The 21,412-nt window shown below is 43.1% G+C and overlaps 1 protein-coding gene across 28 annotated transcripts in view; it reads left to right on the forward strand.

The window, feature by feature from the left end:
* Positions 1–21,412, forward strand: part of NRCAM (neuronal cell adhesion molecule) — a 283,744-nt gene that overhangs the window by 100,903 nt on the left and 161,429 nt on the right. For 24 of the 28 annotated variants that reach the window (XR_016349926.1, XM_075929866.2, XM_089779334.1 and 21 more), the window contains exon 2: positions 17,125–17,208. The gene's annotated coding sequence lies outside the window, so the exon portion shown is untranslated. Of the gene's footprint in view, positions 1–4,158; positions 4,398–17,124; positions 17,209–21,412 lie in introns of those variants that run through there. The other 4 variants (XM_089779336.1, XM_089779337.1, XM_089779331.1 and 1 more) reach the window with 4 other exon arrangements.

A 21,412-nucleotide genomic window follows, 5' to 3' on the forward strand; every position in this document is an offset into this window, starting at 1 on the left:
GTGCTGCAAGGTAAGAGAATTAGTTCAAAGGACTCTTTTGTAACTCTCCGTCACAAAGAATCTGTTTTATTATGATAGCTGTCATCCTAGCAATCAAGTGACAGATTTTACTATGGGTTTTGAGATGTCCGTTAAATATAGTGCCTCCATTTTTTGAATGTTTTGAGTAGCCCACTGTGTAGCTACTGTTTGAAAAGTAACGTGTCACAGTGGGAGGTTGAAAGGGAATGGGCCTCCAGAAGCATTTAGTGCTTAATGGGTCTACTGCTGTAGTGAAGCAGTGTGCAGAAATAATTCTGATTAGGCTTGGTCAATCAAGCTACAAAATCAGACCTGACCCTTTTCCATTCAGCTCTAAAATACAGAAAACAATCATTGTTTAAAATACACATTTTAAAAGTCCTTGCACTTTTAGATAACACCATTTATTTTTTAACATCTTCTGGCTGATTCTTTATACCTCTGGATACTGTCAAATGTAGAAAGGATCAAATGGTTACATTCAGACAGGAGATTATTTCTTTCATTTGGGATTTCACTGAAAAAGGAATGAGTAAAGCTATGAAAATAGTAATTTTGAGAATTGAGTTGTGCATGTATTAAATACTAAATGTGAATAATGGAATAATGTTGCACTACATTTGTAATGTAATAAATAACTAACTATTTACAGTTACATGACAGCTGGTACCAGTAAAACAGATGTTCAATTAAAAAGGAGTAAGTGAATGATGGGATTGTTGCATAATCATCATACATTCTTTTAGAGATAAGTATTTGCATAAAAGACAAGACTTGGCTGTTCAAACTTTTAAGAAATGGAAATTAAAAAGTTATGTTTTCAGATAAATACATCCTAGCTTTAGTAGTAGTGCAATATACATGTAGAGGGGGCATAGTTAAAATATCCCGACTGCTAAGTTTAAGAGCTCATGTGACTGTGGCCTCAGTTAAAGCACACTGATGGTATGCTTTGAAGTAGATTATATTATGTTAGTTGTGCCTTTGTAAAGCAAAATATTATTCTCATCAGGTCTTGAGAGCTACTTTGTTATTAGCGGAATTTATAAATAGTTATTGTTACAAACAAACACTATAATGAATGTTGACAGGATTATAGATGCTGACTTGTAACATTAGGGGGCTGCGTCCCCTGCTTGCTACACTCACCAACTCCCTCTCTCTCTGGGGAAAGGTGTCTGGCCAGGGGGTGGGCAGGAGCAGGGGAGGGGTAGGAGTAGACTTGGGGTAGGTGTCTGGCCCGTGAGGAGGGTGCAGGAGTGGCCTGGAGATGCGGGGTCTCAGTGGAAGGCAGGTGTGAGGGGGTTGGGAGTGCAAGGTCTTGGCAGTATGGTGAGTGAGGAGGCTGGGGGCGCAGGGTTTCGGCGGAGTGGTGAGTGAGAGACTAGGAGTGAAGGGTCTCGGCTTGGGGGGGTATAAGCAACCGGGCTGGAGCCATGCTGGGAGCCTGCACTGGCGCTACAGCTTCATTCCTCCCCCACTGATACCTAGGGTTGACAAGTGTCTGGAATTGACCTAGACAGTCCGGCATTTTCACCTCCTGTCCAGTAAAAAAAAAAAATCAGAAAATACCGGACACCTAAAATGTCTGGTATTTTCTTTTTTTTTTCCTGACCAGGAGGCGAAAATACCTGACACATAGCAACCCTAGCACCCGGGCCCAGCTCCCGGCCTCCCCTCCGCCGCCCACTCCTGGACCCCATGCTTACCTGGTTCCGCAGGGAAGCTAAGTTCTGGCTTGAACAAGAACACAAAATGGCCACCGGCAAAAAGCCTAAAGTCCAAGGGGAAGCAATGCCTTAATGCTCAACTGCTCTCCTGACTCTGCACTCACTCTGAAAGGGGCCATGCTGTTTTACTATTTAATTTTTTTTTTTTTTTTTGCTTAATAAGTCTCGGAGTCCTTTTTCTTTTTTCCTCAACAATTTTGGTCTCCCCCTTTTTCCCCCCCCCCCACCCACTTTTTTTTCCTCAACAGAATTTTTTCCTTGGTGTTTTTTTTGGCGGGGGGTGTGTTCGGTATTTTTGGTTCGACCATCTGGCAACCTTATTGATACCCTGAACCCTACCCTTCTCACTCACTGCCCTGCTAAGACTTTTCATCCTCAGCTTCTTTACTCAGCAGCTCCAGCTCAGCCTCCCTCAATCCCCCTGTGCTGATGCTCCAGCCTCGTCTTCCACCCCCTCGCGAGGTTGTAGTGCCTGCTTCCTTCAGGGGGGAGAAAGCCCTGTTGCTCCCTGTGTTCTTCTGCTTACCCATTGCAGGCCGCATCCCTGAGCCGGCTCCGTGCAGGCTGGCCCTGGGCTCTGTCCAATACCTTCAGGTCCAGGTGACTCTGGCATAACGGCACAGCAGGCAGCTGCAGCGGTTCAGGAGTGGGGCAGAGATCATGGCCCTGCTAGTACCCGACTCTGTGCTGGGGCTGCAGGGAGGCCATCAGGGGCAGCAACGGCAGCCCGGAGGAGGAGCTGGGACAGCCTCCGGCCTGCTGCTGGGGATAGGGTTGCCAGATGGTTCCCCCCCAAAATACCGGACATGCGGTATTTTGGTCAAGCGAAAAAAAACCCCAACCCCCAACGTGGGCTAAAAAAAGGATAATAAGTACTACCTCTCCCAGCCACTCTCCACGCCCCTTCTGATGGGCCCAGACCGGCAATCGTTGTCCCAGCTGGGAGGCGGGGCCGCGATCGCTGCTCTGGGCGTGTCAGAAGCGAGGGGGGCAGGGGAAGTGGCTGAGACTCCCAGCCACTCCCCTCACACCTGCTAGGCTTCTGATGCGAGCGGCGATCGCAGCCCCGCCTCCCAGCTTGGGAATCCCAGCTGGGAGGCGGGGCCATGATCGGTACTGGCAGCCTGTGATTGCGCAGAAGCCTGGTGGGGGCAGGGGAGTCCCAGCCACTCCCTCTGCCCTCGCCAGGCTTCTGCGCAATCACAGACTCCTAGCGCCGATCGTTGCCCCGCCTTCCAGCTGCTTCCCCCACCCATGCCTGGCTTCCGTCCAGTGCGCAGCCGGAAAAATCAGAGAATACCGGACATTGCACATGCATATTCTCTGATTTTTTTTACTGGACAAAGAGCGCAAATATCGGACTGTCCAGTAGAATACCAGACACCTGGCAACCCTAGTGGGGAGGGGAGCCTGGCTGCAGCACCAGGATGGGCTTATCCTGTCTCTGGGGATGACTGTGAGGCTGAGCCCCCAGGATGGGGTGACCTTAGATCTGGGGAGGACTGGGGCTGAGCCTTTGGTCCCCTGTCTACAGTCTTCTGCTGGACTGGTGCTGGTGGTGATGGCCTAAGATGACTCTGCCTGTGGGGAACTATGTAAGGGCCAGAGAAGCTACTTGGAGATGCGGGCGGGGTGATGCTGGTGAGTGTTGACATTATTGTTGTCCCGCAGGAAAAGAAGTTTTATATGTAAAGAGAGAGAATAGCAAAAGCCATGAAGTTTTTAGCTGAAATTCTCTGCAGCTTGCATTTGGGTGCTGTTTCAGGAAAGAGATAAGTGTATTTAAACCAACATTTCAGATGTTCCATGTTTCTGAGGAATTATAAAGCTTGAAAAAGAATTACTGGTACCTACATTTCCTCAAGGTAATTGCTTGAAAAGCAAGGGTGATTCAGGGATTCATGAGAAGTGACAAACCGTGGCTGCCAACACTATGTATGGCGGAGTCACCTTTTCTGAGCTTTCTTGATTTGTTTTCCAGTACTCAAATCCCATTTGTCATAGTAAATAGCAGGGTTTTGCGAGGATCCATATCTCATGCATGGTGAACAGAAAATTGAGAGCTACTCCATTTGGCAATTCATATAGCAGAATGCAAGGGCAAAATGAAAGCAGGTCTCTGAATTAAGAGAAGCAAATAATCATCATTTGCTTAGGGGGAAAATACTTCCTGGGGGCAGATCTGGATGGAAATTCTTGTTGACTTAACTGGTTTTAGTATTTATGTACCATACTATGTAAAATCAGGAGGAGTTGAGAGATTCAGTTTTTTAGATAGACTGTCAGTTAGTGTTTAACCCTCCCTCCTCCTACCTCCAAGCAACGCACATCATTTTACTAAAGGTTCAAGCAACTAAGCAGATTTTTGCTTGCTTTTAAATAAATACAGGGGAAATGTTTAACCCCTATTGTATTGACACAAAGCCTGTGCTGATCACACAGTGAAGCCTGGGAGGTCCAAATACAATGTGATTGGCTGTTTAAAACAGCCTTCTTTTTGTACATGTTCCTGTCCACAGATCAGCAACAGCAGGATTCAGCAGCACACAGTTTTGTCAGCAGGATTACAACGTGAGGGGGAAAGTTTTACCAACTTACCATTTTCTAATAAGAAAATGGAAGGAGACGAATAATTACATCTGTACGGTAATATTCTGCAACTATCTTTTTGTATACTCATTTGTTCTCCTCTTTGATGTTCAGTTTATTAAGATAGATTTGTGCATCTAATAACTATATCAGCTAGTTTGGTTTATTTAAAATCTGAGATATGTAAGGAAGTTGAGTTTATGGCTCTCTGGATCTCTTTTGTGGAGTTTTTTATATTTGATTAGTGTGGTTAAATGTAGAATTTGAAATCATCATCACTCTAACTTTATTGTGTAGAATGGTTTGAATTGTGGATAGGGACACCAGATGTTATTGCATATGGTATGTGGGGAAATAGATTCATTATTTTAATGCTTATATCGTGGCATATAACTGTTTCTGAGCTTTCATAAATTTATTTTGTTTTATTAAAAGATATTACAGTATGCTTTTAAGATAAAAATAAAGTTATTACTTTAAAATGAGTTTGGGGGAATTCCTTACTTATTCTTTGAGAATAAATTTTTGAGGAGGATCTAAGTGACAGAATACTATGTGTACACAGGAAGATAAAGTGTTATCACTCATTGATTCATCTGCTCCTGTGTCATTAAACAAAGAGGAGCATATTGACTCCTCTTTAATCACTGACATGTAACACTCTGTGATAAAAACCCCTATAATGGCTGACAGACTTTTGTATATAACCCTCTTTTGAAAATACCTGGGGAAAAATTCCTGTCAGAAAAATGAATTTTGGTTTTTGAAATATCAGTGACCACAGTGCAGTATAGGATGCTGGGTTTAGTCAAAGAAATCCTGCTCTATAAAATCTGTACTAGTAAATCACAGAAGTGTGATTACTTGCACACTTCAAAGCAGAGCAAAATACCTTTTAAAAACAAATTAACAATGTTAATCTGTCTCATGTTTACTGCACATTCAGATCCAGCTAAGCAAAGCCGAATGTCATATTTTAAGACCTTTCCCTCACTGATTTTTATCTATGCCTTTTTCACATGCACTTGAATCAGTTGAGACCTTGATTTTTTTCCCCTTTCTCTGTAGATTGGATCTTTAAAAAAGTTTGAGCTTTGTGTGTGTGTGTGTGTGTGGGAGGAGAAATTGAAAGGAAATTCAAATAGATATGTTGTGCTGTATCTTAGTCTTGCAGATCAAATCTCCATGAGCTGATAGTAAAATAACTGAAGTGACATTGGGTTTATCTAGGGTACTGTGTTCTCTGTCAGTTACATTAGAATCTAATTTATATAATAAATGAGAAGCAAGCAGTTTTTTAATTGTTCTGAGTGTTTAGGAAGTCTGTTTGGCCAGCTCATCTTTCATATATTTAGATCATATTTTCACTTAAGTACCAGCTACCCTTAATAACAGACTTTCATGTGCAACAGTTTACCATCTGGTTTGTCTGCTATGCCTAGCTTTGAAGTCTGTCTTGTTCCAAGAACCAAAAGTATTGATTTGGTTATTATGTTAATACATTCTTTGCAAATAGACTACTGAAAGTTGGAAAAAATATATTTAAAAAGTTACTAACATTATAAATGCCATATAGTAGCCTTAAACTAAGCTATCACACTTCATTGTTACCACATGTAATTGAATGGGGAGCATACTTTGTGGTATTTGAGTGTCTGGAAAGTCCAAGATATACACCTTAACACACTTAAAACCATCTTCACCAAAAAAGGACACTCCACCAGAGAAGTAGATTGCATCATGGAATTTGCCACCCAGATACCCCAAGAGAACCTGCTTTCATACAGAAATTAAACTGCACACTCAAGGGGGGTATCACAAAACAACAATGGCCAATACTTGACGGGGACCCCATCCTGAAGAAAATATTTCCTAAATCCCCAGTTCTGGCATTCAAACAACCATCAGTCTCTCCTACTTCAGCAGCAGAAGCAACCAACTCACAGCAGCACCAGACTCTGCCCACACATATCCACTGCTATCCTGATCAACTCTCCCACAACATAGCTTTCAAGATCCATGGGTCTTACACACACCTATCACAACACCTCACCCAGTGTGCTAAATGCCCCAACACTTACTACATGGGTGAAACCAGACAATCACAATGCTTTTAAATAAACTCTCATAGGAAAATGATAAAAGATAAAAACACCCTAACAACTGTCGGTGAACAGTTTCACAAAACGATTCCTGCATATCTAATCTACCTGTTATGCTAAACAATCTGTCCCATCTTGTGTTTTGGTGTAACTCTCAAAGCACCTTTTTTAGATCTGAAGAGTTCTGAGGGGGTCAAAACCTCAACTCTCTCATCAACAGAAGTTGATGCAATAAAACATAGTACTTCATCCACATTGACTATCTTAAACAAAAGTGATATTTGAACTTTAGAATCTAGAGAGCCAATTTATTATTCATCTAAATTGTAGAGTGCTATAAACTAATTGTGATTTGACATCCAACTCCTAACATCATATTGTTACGTTTATCTGGTTCTTTTATGAAAGAATATTTATTCCTTGAAAGACACCTTAAGAATTAAATGTTCACAACTATATAACTTTATATTAAACTGAAGAAAGTTTAACTGTAGCTGAAATGGCCAGCTATATGAGTCACAGGCTAGCTCCTGTGTAAAGTTATGTATTTTAGAAGATACAAGTAAGTGGGACTTTAAAGGAAAATTAATAAATTCAGAGTGCCACATATATCACGGTTAACATTAATGACTGTCTGAAGATGGAGTGTTAGAAAAAATAATTACTTGCATTATTATTCCCTATCATTTTCATCCACTTCTAAATACCACAACAGCCATTTTAAAAATAAGCTATCTTAATAAAACCAACTTTGGCTGTAGGCCTCAGGAAATTTAATATTTTTTAATATTGACAGTTTTTCTTTTTTATTAATGAAATGATCAGAGAATGGTTATGCAAGGCTAGATCATGTGTTGGTTAATTATAGTATTTATGTATCTACCTTTATGTCATCATGAATTAACCAATTTACATAAAATGCACCAAGAGCATGGTGCCATGAAAAATGAAGGAATGCTGTTTTGCATTGAGATAAATACATCACTTCAACCAGTTCTGAATGTGGAGTAAGAAGAAAAAGTTTAATCCAGCAAACCTGTTCAGAAGGGTCTTCTGTTCTTCAGGTATCTCAAAAAAGTTTCTCGTCCTTAAGATGGAATAACTTTCCACTTCAGATGTAGAGTCATTAGACCAATGGACTGAAATAAGTAGATCTGCCCATGTATCACATTTAGAGACAGGGATGTTAGATAGCGTGTAACTGAATAATCGTGTAACTACATGAAACTTTATCAGTTACACAACTATTTGATAGTCCCCCAGGGGCCAGGGCCAGCAGTCTGTGCAGTCCTGGCCCCACTTCTGGAGAGCCTCCTACCACCTTGTGCTGCTACCTCTGTAAAAGAGGCAGCAGTATGGGGTGGCAGGTGAGGGCCAGTCCGCAAGGGGAGCTGGTATAAAAACAGGCTCCCTATGCATGCAGGCCCCTCCTGCTGCCCTGCACTGCTGTCTGTGATCCAGAGGGCATAGCATAGTGCATCAGCAGCCCCTGTCTGCAGGGGGCCTGAGCTCCCTGTGGACAGAAGTTGTGCCAGCATCCCATAGAGCAGCCTCTGCCCACTACAAACCCAGGTCAAGCCACAGACAGAGGCTGATCTGCAGTAGCCCCCCCAGCCCTGCGCTACTGCCTCTGACAGAGGTAGCAACATGTGGGGGGAGGAAGAGGGAGAGGCAGAACTGGTGCTCGGGGAGAGCTGACTTTTAAGGCTTCTGCCCGCACCCTTACCCCACCGCTACCTCTGCCTTCAGAGCTGGGTGTCTGGAGAGCAGCGGCTGGTGGCCAGGTACCCAGCTCTGAAGGCAGCACCCTGGAAACAATGCACTTCCCCAGAATCTTCGTATTCAGGACTTATATCCTCCTTAGCCTCATAGTCGTGATCAGAAGGCTTATAAGAGCAAGATGTCAGGGGCCAGACCAGCTAGGACTTAGTTGCTAAGCAACTAGAAATCCTAGCTTCATTGTTTTGGAGCTGACAGAATAGCTGCTGCCCCTGACTGTCTGCTGGTTTAGCAGACCTGCTTATGAAGCGGCACCTTTTCCTTCACAACAGATCCACTGCAGCCATAGGCTCAGAAAGTGAGGGTACGGTGGGTACTGCAGCACCCTCCAGTTTTTGCACCCCACATCAGGGTACCAGCCACCTATCCTGCTTCTTTGGACAGATTGCGCAAGGTATGCCTTTCCTGCTATCACACTTCCTTGAGTATTGTGGAAGATTTGACAAGGCAGAGCACATGCCATTTTCATTGCACCAAGATGACCCAGGCAGTTCCCAGTTCTTCCCCATATGTCAACCTGAGTGCCAATTAGCATTAATTCCTTTCTAGATCTCTTGACTCAAGAGAACAGCAAGATCAGACATCTCAATATGGAAACTTGCCTCACAACTTGGTATTTGGACATATTAGACTAAGACTATTCCTGTTCCCAGAATGTGCAAGTCGTCTTTACTAAAAGTAGAAAGGCCTCAGAGAGAAAATGTTACCTTGCCAAACATAAGCACACTCTATCTGGGCCCAGTGGTATGCAGTATATCTCCTGAGTCAATGGGTATCCCTAATATCTTAAACAACTTTCTTATCCTTAAGGAGTTGGGCCTCTTCCTTTGTTTAGTACAGGTTCACCCAAATGCAGGCAACGTGTTACCATCCATCAGATGGCTATTATATCTTTACTCATACTCACCCAATTACCCCCCCAGATATTTAAAGGGCTGAATTACAGTTTTCCTGACAGTAGTGAAATCACCTCTTAATGGAAGTTTAATTCAGTGTTTTCACCACTCACCAAGTCACACTTTGAAACTCTGGTTACCTGTTTGTCTCACCTATCTATGAAAATTGCCTTCCCCATTGCCATCAACTCACCCGGACAGACACATGAGGTATCTAGTGCCTACTGGCAAATGTTCCTTGCACTTCATTTTGTAAAAATAATGTCTCACTATGACTGTGCCTGAAATTCATCCTTAAAGTAGTTTTCAATCACACACAAAATAAACTGTCCACCTACCTTTAGTACTGTGACGCGAGATGAGCTTTGGTTTTTTACCTATCGAGAACAAATCAAACAGTTTCCCAGGTTTATAGTGGCAGGGATTTCAGTCTGCACCCAGAATGTCTGGGCAGCAAGATTGAAGGTCCTCCTCATGGAGTGAGGCATGAGGCTAGCATTGGAGCTGTGTGTGGACTTGGCACCAACCACCTCAGTCATTCCCCAGTGCTGAAAGAAAGCAGGATTGGGACAGAGTGAGACCCATGTCAGTCCATTCCTCCTCCCCAGCACCATAGCAGTTTCTTCTGTTGACTGTGGCACCTGCACCAGCTCTATGGACCTGCAGCAACTAGAGAGCCCTGGGGGCTGGGGCAGTAGCTGGGCCAGGCTGAAGCCCTAGCCGGGGGCAGTGGGGCAGCACAGGCCGTGAGCCAAAACCTCTCCTGGTCTGGAAAATCTTCTCATTTGGGATTGATCAGGTCCTGAGGGTGCAGGACCAGAGATGTCCAATCTGAATTGCAATACAGAATTAATTCTGAAAGGAGCAAACACACGAGAATGCACGGTGAAAGCCTACAAAATCTGAATTGCATCAAGAGTGCTTATAATCACTGTAAATCAATTCTACACATGAGCAGTGAAAACCTGACCCTATTGAAGTCAATAATAGTTTTGCAGTTAGCTTTAATGGGGTGAGGAAATTAATTAAATATGTGAGCTGTATATATTGTTAACTTTTAGGGAAAGTTGCAGACTGCCTTTTTCTTACTGTGTTTTGAATTTAGCATTGGGAATACTCATATTAACTTTTTAATGAATACAGATTAGATTTAACTTCAGATGAAAACCTGCCCAATCCAATTAGAAATTTCTGTTACTATGTTCACTCTTTGCTTTCTTTTTCATGCTTGCTTAAACTCTGTTCACACAGTAGTATATATTAGCATACATGTTTTTATAAACCAGTCTTCTGGTTTTTTTAGCTCTTGGAGAAAAATAATCTTTAAACAAATGTGTAGTCCATAAATAATAACAACATCAGTTATCATTACTATACTTAGCTGTTCCCTCACCCCATTTCCCAATTATTTTTTATGTCCAAGAGGACCTCCTAGCCAATCACATAATAGAAAATTATCTGATTCAGTATTTGCTATAATCAGGAACCTTTACCGTCCCCTTCCCGCCCCTCCCCCCCATCCTTGAATATATTTACCAGAGCTCCACACCAGACAGCTCTGGTTAAATTTAAGTGCTTGCTAAAATATATTTTAAGACAGCATTTATGTACAGGCAGTCCCCGACTTACGCGGATCCGACTTATGTCGGATCCGCACTTACGAACGGGGCTTTTCTGGCCCCGGAGCTCATGGGCGATGGATCGCCACCCGTGTCCTCCGGGGCGAGAAAAACTTCTCCCGGTCTCCCTGGTCTGCTGGGGGGGTCCAGCAAAGCCGCTGGACCCCCCCAGCAGACCAGGGACACCCGAGCAAAGCCGCCCAGGCGGGGGGAGTCCCGCTGCCTGGGCAGCTGTGCTCGTTTGCCCCGGAGCAAAGCTGCCCAGGCGGCGGGACTCCCCCCACCTGGGCGGCTTTGCTCCTGTCCCCCTGGTATGCTGGGGGGGGGGTACAGCAAAGCCGCTGGACCCCCCCAGCATGCCAGGGACACCCGAGCAAAGCCGCCCAGGCGGGGGGAGTCCCGCTGCCTGGGCGGCTTTGCTCATTTGCCCCGGAGCAAAGCCGCCCAGGCGGCGGGACTCCCCTCGCCTGGGCGGCTTTGCTCCTGTCCCCCTGGTCTGCTGGAGGGGGTCCAGAAAAGCCGTTGGACCCCCCCCCAGCAGACCAGGGACACCCGCAGCTTTGCTCTCCGTCTCCCTGGTCTGCAGGGAGACGGGGAGCAAAGCCTTGGAGCCTGCCTGCTGCGGGCGGGCTCCAAGGCTTTGCTCCTGTCACCCTAGTCTGCTGGGGGGGGGGGGGTGCAGCTAGTGCTCCCCCCCCAGTAGACCAGGCTTTTCTTGCCCACCCCTGGGGTTGAGCAGCTGGGGGCTGCCGGGTTGATCCCGCAGCGCCGCTCTGGACCAACCGGACAGCACCCCAGCTGCTCTGGCCCAGGCGTCCCCTAGTCAGCCGCTGCTGAAACTGACCAGCGGCTGACTACAGGAAGCTTGAGGGAGAGTTGCTCTGCCCCAGGCTTCCTGGAATCAGCCGCTGATCAGTTTCAGCAGCAGCTGACTTGGGGACGCCTGGGTTTCTTAAGTTGAATCTGTATGTAAGTCAGAACTGGCATCCAGATTCAGCCGTGGTTGAAACTGATCAGTTTCAGCAGCGGCAGACACCAGTTCCGACTTACATACAGATTCAACTTAAGAACAAACCTACAGTCCCTATCTTGTACGTAACCCGGGGACTGCCTGTAATCACATTCTTTACAATAGAAAATCTAGTTGTATACAGTGTTATATATTTAAAAGTCTTCTTTTGAGCTTCTTAAATAAATGCCATGTCACCCACCCTTGCTCAATTATTTATCTGCACTACACTTTATCCAACCATCAAGTTTTAAATGATATGTTTAAGCCTGAAGGGTGTATTCCTGGCAACACTGAAATCACTGGGAGTTTTACCATTGACTTCAGTGGAGTGAAGGTGTCTTTCCAGATCACTAATATCCTTGCACAATTAATACTGACAGCTCTTTTTAAATGTAGGTTTTTAATCCTCAAACTGCAAGAAATCCTATGCCAAATATCCTCGGTATTAATTCCAAGTTTCTTCTTGCTTCCCCTGAGGATCCAAAAACTTAATTGAAATATCAAATACTGTTCTGTAGCTATTTCACAGATGATCCCATGGCATAATTTATTTGGATCTTCCAGTTTTTGATTAGCTCCCTTATAAGTGTCTGTTCAGGGGGAAAAAAAGCCACATAGTGAAAGTCTAATTCTTGTCATGGATTAGTAAATTCATCAGAAGGGTTCCAGAACACTTATAGCAAATGGTAGGTCCTCCAAGTAGAATGAAATTAATACTGGCCTAACCAAAGGCTTGACACTTTGACCTTTATTCACAGCAGTTCAGATGTTCAGCTGTTTGAGCATGATCTTGTTTCATTCCTGTTTCTTTTCTCACAATTAAATACAAAAAATTGAAATGGATTAAAATGGGTTACAATGCATGCAAGGCTGTAGACCAGTGGTTCTCAAACTTTTTTTTCCACTGACTACTTGAAAATTGCTGATGTCTCAGCGGACCACTTAGTGATTTTTTTTCCTCCTTAATAATAAAAATAGACACTCTTTTTGCTCTACAAGATGCAAATCTCATGCTTTTTAATACCAGTAGGGGTCTCTCCGCAGCACAGAAGTCAGAGAGCTGATCCCAGCAGCCACAGCCCTGAAGCGGGGACAGTCATCTTTTTCTCTGGCTGCTTCAGCTCCATATGTCCCAAATTTACCCACCCCCTCTATTAACCTCACTGCTCCCCCACCTACCTCCTATTCCCTCACATCACTCCACTGCCTCCTCTCACCTACCTCTCCTCCTAAGGCCACTACTTCATCTCTCTCATGAGGATCCAGGCACCCAATGAGTGGAGCCATGCATGTGAGCCACTAAGTAGGTGGGCTGCCCTTCATCTTCTTGTGTGCAGGTGCTATATCTGTGGGCCACTTGAATAGAGCTCGTGGACCACTGGTGATCTGCCAGCCACAGTTTGAGAACCTGTAGCCTATATATAGTTTAAAATGTCATAATGTGGGAAACAGAAATCATTTCAACAAGATTTAAAAAAAAAAAGCCTCAAAACTGATCTGTGAAGCTGCATATGTTTGGTGTGCACAAAAGAAACATGCATTTACACCAGTGTCTGTAGGGCCCAGATTCAGCAAAGTACTTCAGAACATGTGTGACTCCAGGTACAGAAACAGTCCCATTGACTTTCCACACATGAATGTATTGCTAGATTGTGAACTATGTGCATGCAACATTTGAGTGCAAGTTTGGAAGTTGTCTTTGTAAAATTAGATCCTCTCTGTTGTAACTGGCAAGTCACTGGTCCCTATGAAGAACATGAACATTTGAAGTTTTTGAACATGACACTGAAGCTGAAGGCTGTCTGTAACTGTGAAACAAAAACAAACGAACAAAAAAAAGTATGCCAGTTTTCCAAAGATACTAGATTTGTTTTCTCGCTTTGGTTTTTGATTAAGGGACCACAAATTCATGTAAAGAACTTTAAAACTCATTAGATAGTTGTGAACAAAGTAAAACCTCTAGGCTAGTGCTGAGAAATAAATTGAGGCTGTAAGGTCACAGAACGGTGTAACAGCAAAATGGATTTAAAAGGGAGGTGAAAGAAATTAGGGATGTTAACTAACATGTATTTGTGTAAATGTGTAACTGCTGGATTTTTTAGCTATTGCTTGTTTACATGGAGGAGGGACAGGCAGGAGCCAATGGTTGTGGGGTGCTGGTTTTTAAGCTGGCTGCCCCTCTAGCACTGGCTCCCACCTGACATTCCTATGCTGCTACCTCTGTGGGGCAGGCAGCTCCATGGAAGTTGGCATGTGTGGAGAGCCAGCTTAAAAGCCAGCTCACCATGTGTTCTGACCCTCACCTGCTGCTCCTCCGCCCCCACGCTTTTGCATCTGGGAGGGAGGCAGCTCCGTGAGAGCAGGCTTAAAAACCAACTCCCCATGGGCACAGGCCCTTGGGCACCAGCTCCTGCCTCTGCCCCCCCTACATTCTAACATCTCTAAAAGAAATGTAGATGAATTGGTATCAAATTGAATGAAACTAAAACAAATGTACTAAGTAATTAAAAGGAGTTGTGCAGAGTTTTAACATTCTATAAGTCCCTTCTGTTTCAGTCTCCTCATTTGTAATAAGTGAAGCAATGAGATGCAGTAAGTTATAAATCTCTCTAGAAATGAAATAAAAAATAGTATTGTAATTTTAAATCTATACAGTGTCACAGGGCTTGATCTTGCAGATATTGCTGGGAATAGGTCTGGCAAGTAGGACTGCTCATAGTTATTTGCAAGCCCAGTTGTGCTTGCAGTCTGTGAAGTCACATTTCAAAATTCACTGCAATTTATGAGTAAATTGGGTGCTGAGGAGTGCATAAAATGATGATGATGTTCGTCCATCGTGTTCGAAGAGGACCTTGACATCTAACGAGTTGTGGGCTGTCCACGGTGTGTCCGCAGATGGCTGATAAGGCCAATGCGGGCACGAAATGTTCTGCCACATGTCGGGCAGACATGTGTAGGCACTACTGTTGCAGCGTTTGCAACTCTGGCTTTACGGAGTGCTCGCTTCTCTTGTGCTATGGTTGTCCTTCTGGCTTCAGATGTTTGACAGCCTTGGTGGATCAGCATGCGCCATGTCGATCGACCTTGTGCCAGGGTCTCCCAGGAGGTGATGTCGATATCCAGGGACTTGAGAGAGGCTTTAAGCATGTCTTTGTATCGCTTCTTTTGTCCCCCGTGCGATCGCTTTCCTTGAGACAGCTCACCATAGAAGAGCTGATTAGGGATGTGATGGTCTGGCATCCTTGCAACATGGCCAGCCCAGCGTGTCTGGGCTTTCATCAGCAGGGTGTGAACTGACGGCAGGCCTGCTCTAAAAGGACTTCTGTGTCTGGCACCTTGTCCTGCCACCGGATCCTCAGAAGTCTGCAGAGGCAAATCGTGTGGAAGTGGTTCAGTTGCCTAGCGTGCCTCCTGTATACAGTCCAAGTCTCACTGGCATACATCAGGGTAGTTAACACTACTGCTCGATAGACTTTAAGCTTTGTAACAAGGCTTATTCCACGGCGGTCCCACGCTTTGGTCAGCAGTCTGCCGAATGCAGAGCTTGCCTTAGCGATTCTGCAGTTGACCTCGATGTCAATTGTCACTGCGCGGGAGAGGGTGCTGCCAGGGTATGTAAATTGGTCCACTGCTTGCAGCTTTTGTCCCTTCACTGTGATAGTGGGCTCTTGATGTTGGGCTTTCGGAGCTGGCTGGTGCATCACTTCGGTTTTCTTTATGTTGATGAGAAGGCCGAAGTTGTCGCATGCTGCTGCGAATTTGTCCATGCTGGCTTGCATTTCCTGCTCTGATCCAGCATTCAGGGCGCAGTCGTCAGCAAAAAGGAGGTCTCATAGCACAGTCTCCTTTATCTTGGTGACAGCCTGGAGTCTTCGCAGATTGAACAGTTTCCCATCAGTCCTGTATCTCAGGCTGACTCCCAAGGAACTGTTCTGAAAGGTGTCTGACAGCATGGCTGAAAACATTATGCTGAACAGGGTCGGTGCCAGCATGCACCCTTGCTTGACGCCGTTTGTGACGGGAAAAGCCTCTGAAGCTTCTCCGTCGTCCAGAACACGAGCCGTCATGCCGTCGTGGAACCTAAATTATAGGTTTAAAATATTGGCAAGCAGGTAGAGTGAAAAAATAATTCAGAGACTGGAAAAGGATCAGAAAGAAGCAACAATTAAAAAAACTGAACTGGACTTGTTTTATTCCTGTAACTAAGCACTCCACAGAACAGGCTGAAGAGACATTTGGGGTGCTGATCCCACCCTCCTCATTGGGGCCAGCCTCAGTCCTGACAAAGGTAGCAGCTCTATATACCTCTGATAAAGGCTCACTAAACACTACAGCAGAAGTGTGGAAGTGCAGAGCTCTAACACAACTGCTCCCCATTCTGTCTAATGGTGAAATGTCCCTTTCTATCTTCCCTGCCTCCTATGTTGGGAGAGGATGAGGAGAAATACACTTTCATCATGAAGAGCTTTCCCCGCTAGCAAGGGAGCTCTTTACTGGCTAGATGCAGCTACTTTCCAGACCATCTTCTCTTCTTAAGTGGTACAAAGAAAGAGCTGGATCTCATTACAGCATATTTTGTGGTGGGGGGGGGAGAAACACCCCACTTCTGTGCCAGAGTAACTTCAGAAAATTGTTCTAACCATAAGACATAGCACAGGCATCTCTTTAACTGAAAAACTGTTTGTTTAAAAATTTGGACTGTATTGGAGGGAGGAGGAAAAGGACTAAAATTATGGTGGGAAATGAGTGACTAATTATAGTTTTAAAAACTAGAAATAATTGAGTGATTTGCAAAATTTCAAAATTTGCCACTGCATGCTTACAATCCACATAGCATTGCAGCAAGTTTTCCTTGTTGTGCCAAAAAGTAATTCACAGAGATCAGATGTGATCATGAGGATTTTGATCTACTCATTGAAATTTTTGAGACAATATTGTTAGTAAGGTTAAACTTTTCAGAAAGTTTTCTCTGTATAGTAGTACATGCTTCGCTAGGTAGAGAAAAGGTTTTTATTGGGAAAATGCTTTGCAGCTTTGTGCAGAAATTTTTCCCTCATCAAAACTTCATTTATTGAAGTGTTTTACTAATCTACTGAGGACAGCTAGAGTGTTACTAGCGGTAAGCTGAACTTCTTCTCTAGGAAATTATGTACATATAATTGAATTGCTGGCTTTTAAGTTACTTAATTTTCCCTTGTATGTGTCAGAGCTTTCAGTACAGATGCTAGTCTTTCTTTATTACATATATTTTGAAAGAAAAGAGGATTTTTTTATCCCAATTTGAATTTCTATTTCATAACAGGTTATTATATAACGTGATTCAGTAAAAAGGAATGTTTATCTGTTTAAATGTCTCATTCTCCAATTTTTTTCCAGACCAAGTGATAACATAAAGTCCCGAGAGATAAGAAGAAGAAAAACAGAGACAGATCATCTTGCTCTGAAAATATTCATTCAAAGGTAGGACAGTTCTTATTTTCTTCCTAAAGATTTACCCATTATCACTAGGTGAAATCGGATCTCATGGGATAAGATACCATGATTGTGCTGTGTTCATGAAATGATACATCACATTCTATATTTTGCTATGTATTCAAGCTTGATGAAACAGAGAGTTTGTGATGAATAGAAATTAGAAAACGATAGTTTTCTTGTTGTAAAGAGCTTAGATTAAATGTATTAAAAAAGAAAAGCAGACAAATAGTGTTCCATGGTGTCTTGTGCTTAAGAAATTACACTGAATTAACAGTGATGTTCATAACTGGGCAAACCAGGGAACAAGTTTCAGAACAAGTTGTACCCGGAAACAAATGCTCCTCTGAAGAAACTGACATTCTGAGATGCTGGGAATGCAATTAAATATTGTTTCCCTCTTCCACACTCCCTCACTTTTTGTTATGGAGCCATCTACTCCATGGGTTCTTCGGTCCCTTGGTCTAGGTCACAAGGTTAAAACGCCTGTTTTGGAAGTTTCAAAGTTACTTTGATTCTACTTTCTGTTCCTTTTGTATTTGCTCTGCACAGGCTTTTCAACACTAGAAAGAGATAGCGTTGCTAGAATTCAGCGGTGACTGCTGAATAGACATCTGTGTTTTAATACATGACTTTTGTGAAAGAAAAATCTTATTTTGGGATCTTGAATACAGTACTGTGTACTGTCTATCAGAACAGACGTTGTCTATGTTGTACAGTTCATAGGAGTGGGTGGCTGCACAGGCATTCCTCTCTTATTTATGTGTTTCAGATTTTTTCCCAACTTGAGGAAATGTAAAGTAGACGTAAAACAAAACAAAAAAATGAAGTGATAGGTAACAACAAAAACACTGACATCCTTTCTTCCTCAAGGTTTTATCTTGTACAATTCACAAATCTGGTCCAAATGGTACCAAGTCATTACTGAGCAAAATGTAGCTCCATAAAGGAGGACTGTTACTGCCATTATTTGAAGCTAGATTGATGCCTGAAAAAAAACACTATTAAAGATGCCGAAAAGCTCATTTGGATGGTAACCAAACGTTGTTCTCTATGTAGCCCTCAGGCCTTCTGGCTTAGCTGAAAGTTGCTTTGGTTCACTAGGGTCTTGAGTTCCTATCACAGTCAAAACTCTGTTCTCCTGTTGGGTAGTGGTGCCATGTGGCAGATTCCCTTGGGCAACATGGCTGAGTGACAGCCAGCCATACCTAAGTTGACAGCCATTTGAACGTTGAATTGGCTCATGCACAGGTGCCTGCTCACCGGAAGTAGAATGGTCTGGCCTTACTTACTATGTAACTCTTACTCTAGTTAGGCCTCACTACTTTCTTCTACAGTTTGAGTGCTTATATCTTGATATTCCTTAGAAAATACTTTAGATAGTGAGTGATGATATATTATGTTCTTTGGCAAGGACCAGTACTGGCCTGACACATGGGCTTGTGGCTGAAAAACAGAGAGTAGTATGACATAGATAGATGATGACATAACTATATAATGCGATGCTTTGATGACATGACTACATAAACAACACTCCGATGGATGCAGCACTGTTAGATACAGATGCATGTGGCAATAGGAATTGCTAGACCTCAAGAAATAGAATGTTGGGAATCACTATGTACATGGGAGAGGCGAGTACTAATTTCAGTGCCAAAACTGTTCTACAAGCCTTTTAAACAGCTTGACTGTGGTCAGTGGGATCCAGTCACAGGCAACAACGAGGGGATCAGTGTTTATCCCCTTTCACTCGTCAGTCAGCCATGGCAGCCTGCCTTGTGACCTTTTCCTCTGCAGCTAGTTGGTTTGGCCTAATCTGTGTCGTGAAAGAGTGTCTCAGCCAGACATACGCCCACTTATTCAGTCACACTGAATCCTTCTGACAGTGTCTGCTACCTCTGGGAAGGAAATATTTCTCAATTCCAGCTACACCAGACTAACACGGCTACATTTCTATTATTATTTAAAGGGGCACTCAGCTTTTTTAATTGACTAATTGTAAAGACATTTCTCTGGAATGGCCGTTTTTAAATAGGATGCATTTAAAATAATAATCATTTTAAGTAATTCTTTTGTTATACTCCTTTTTTTTTTTGTATTTCAAAAGATCTTTTGAGTGTTCTAAAATCAACTTTTACTCAGACCTGTTTCCAGCCCCCTTTCTCTTTTTGCACAATGATGTTTTCTACTATTTGCCCACTTTCATTTTCAGCTATGCGATTACTATTACTGGGAAACACCTACTTTTAGGGCCACGCAAGGTCAAGCACCATCATCAAAATAGTGAAGCCAATTCAGCACAAAGTGGTGAAAAAAATCACAAAACAATCTTAGTGGTTTACTTGTAAAAATAGTAGGTACATAATTTTCACATATAAATGTGGTCTTTTTTTCAAATATTGCTTTTCAAATCCTCTTGACAAATCCTCTAGCTAATATTCAAAAACTTGATGGCAAAAATCCTTTAAAAAAGTTTTAAAGATGTAAATGCATTTTCAACCCTTCTGTAGCAATGAAAAGTACAGTAGCTTTGTGAATCACACACACACACAAAGTAAGGAACTGTCATTGTTTTGAAAAAATGAGAGAGCTTGACCAAGGAATGATAATTTTTTAAGGAAAAAAAGAATCTGAACTGCCAAAGTATCTTTTGTGAAAGCAAAACTTTAAATAAAAGTACTTGTAAATTCTGATTTATTTGATAATCGTGGATTCTGACATTCTAATGAGCAAGGCCCACCAGAGACTGACTTAAGTTCTTGGGACCTTTTGAGAGCTTGTGAGGGATTTCAGATTGATTGGCTTTTTTTTTTAACCTTAATTTCATGGAAGCCTAAAAGCACAGGATTTAGAGACTATAAATATAAATTAAATTCACTGGCCCGTTTCCTTCAGTTTCTTGCTTGGTAGCTCAGTTGTAACACATTTCTTCAAGGTGATAGATGTTGAAGGAGGAATAAAATAAATACATGTTACCCTCAGTGGAATGGCTGATACAGGTTTCATAGGTAATAAGTGGTGAATTAGAATTAACACAGTTTTATGCCTGACAAATTATTTGTGAGTTACGGGATTTTGGCTTCATGGCAGGAGCTCTCGCTAGAAGTCCTGTGGAAGGTAAAGACTCTTGTGTTTAGTACTGTACAAATATAGTTCAAAGAGCCAGTCCCTGTTCTGAAGAACTTGAAGCGCTAAACATAGTGACCTGGGAGCAGGAACTGCCACTTGCCAAACTCCTCTGTTACAGAAATCAACAAATATTTAGTAGAAGGGAACAACTTTTAATCCTTGCTTAGCTGGGAATGATTCAGACTACTGCAATGTTATGACTTTTTTTTGTGAGTGACAGGAGTTTTGCTGGAGTTAGCATCAGTTTCCTGGGGATGCAAGAAGCTCCAGGTCTGTAGCAAATGTGAGCCCCCAGATTGACTGCCTTCCCCACTTGCATGCCTCCTGGGGCAGAATAATCAATCAGAGTTGCTGTAGGCATAGCTCCCTCCCTCTCCCTGCAGCAGCCCAAAGCTACTGTCACAGGAGGGGAGGAGGGAGCACAGAGCCAGGCTGCTCCACTGCCACCTCCCATCGTGTTTGCACTGGTGACAAGACAGTACTTCTACTCCCTTCCCCATCCTCCCCCAACCTACAGCATCCAACTTCTGAAATGGCAGCATGGGCGGTGAAAAGCCTCTGGAGTTGTAAACATGTTTTTACTCTATATCAGTGGGTCTTAAACACCTGCTTAATTGTCTGCTTATGCCAAATCACAGCCACAATATCTTGCAAGCTCCCTGACTTGATATGTAAAGAGATTTAAACCAATATTAGCAAATACATCTTACTGCATAAATCCCAGATAACCTCTATATTTTCACTTCTTCCTCATTTCCCGTTCAAGCATTCTCCTATCTTTTCTTCCCCAGGCTTTTTCTACTTCTCTGACTTCCATTGAAACAAATTATTTTTGCCATTGACTTCAGTGGGGCCAGGATTTTGATGCTGCTGGCTTAATATGTTAGAAAAATGCAGTCAGGTGTAGTATGTAGCATCTGATTGCATAATTTTAGTAGGATTAGCTTGACAGAGGGGGAAGCAATGAGAACTGAAGAGAGTCAAGGGAAAGAAATGTAGATCAGTAGGGCATCAGGGAAAAAAAAGGGTGACCAGACACAGGAAAGGTGAAAAAGGGTAAAGC

Source organism: Pelodiscus sinensis, chromosome 1, assembly GCF_052426305.1.
Source record: "Pelodiscus sinensis isolate ZL-2025 chromosome 1, ASM5242630v1, whole genome shotgun sequence".
NCBI lineage: Eukaryota > Metazoa > Chordata > Testudines > Trionychidae > Pelodiscus > Pelodiscus sinensis.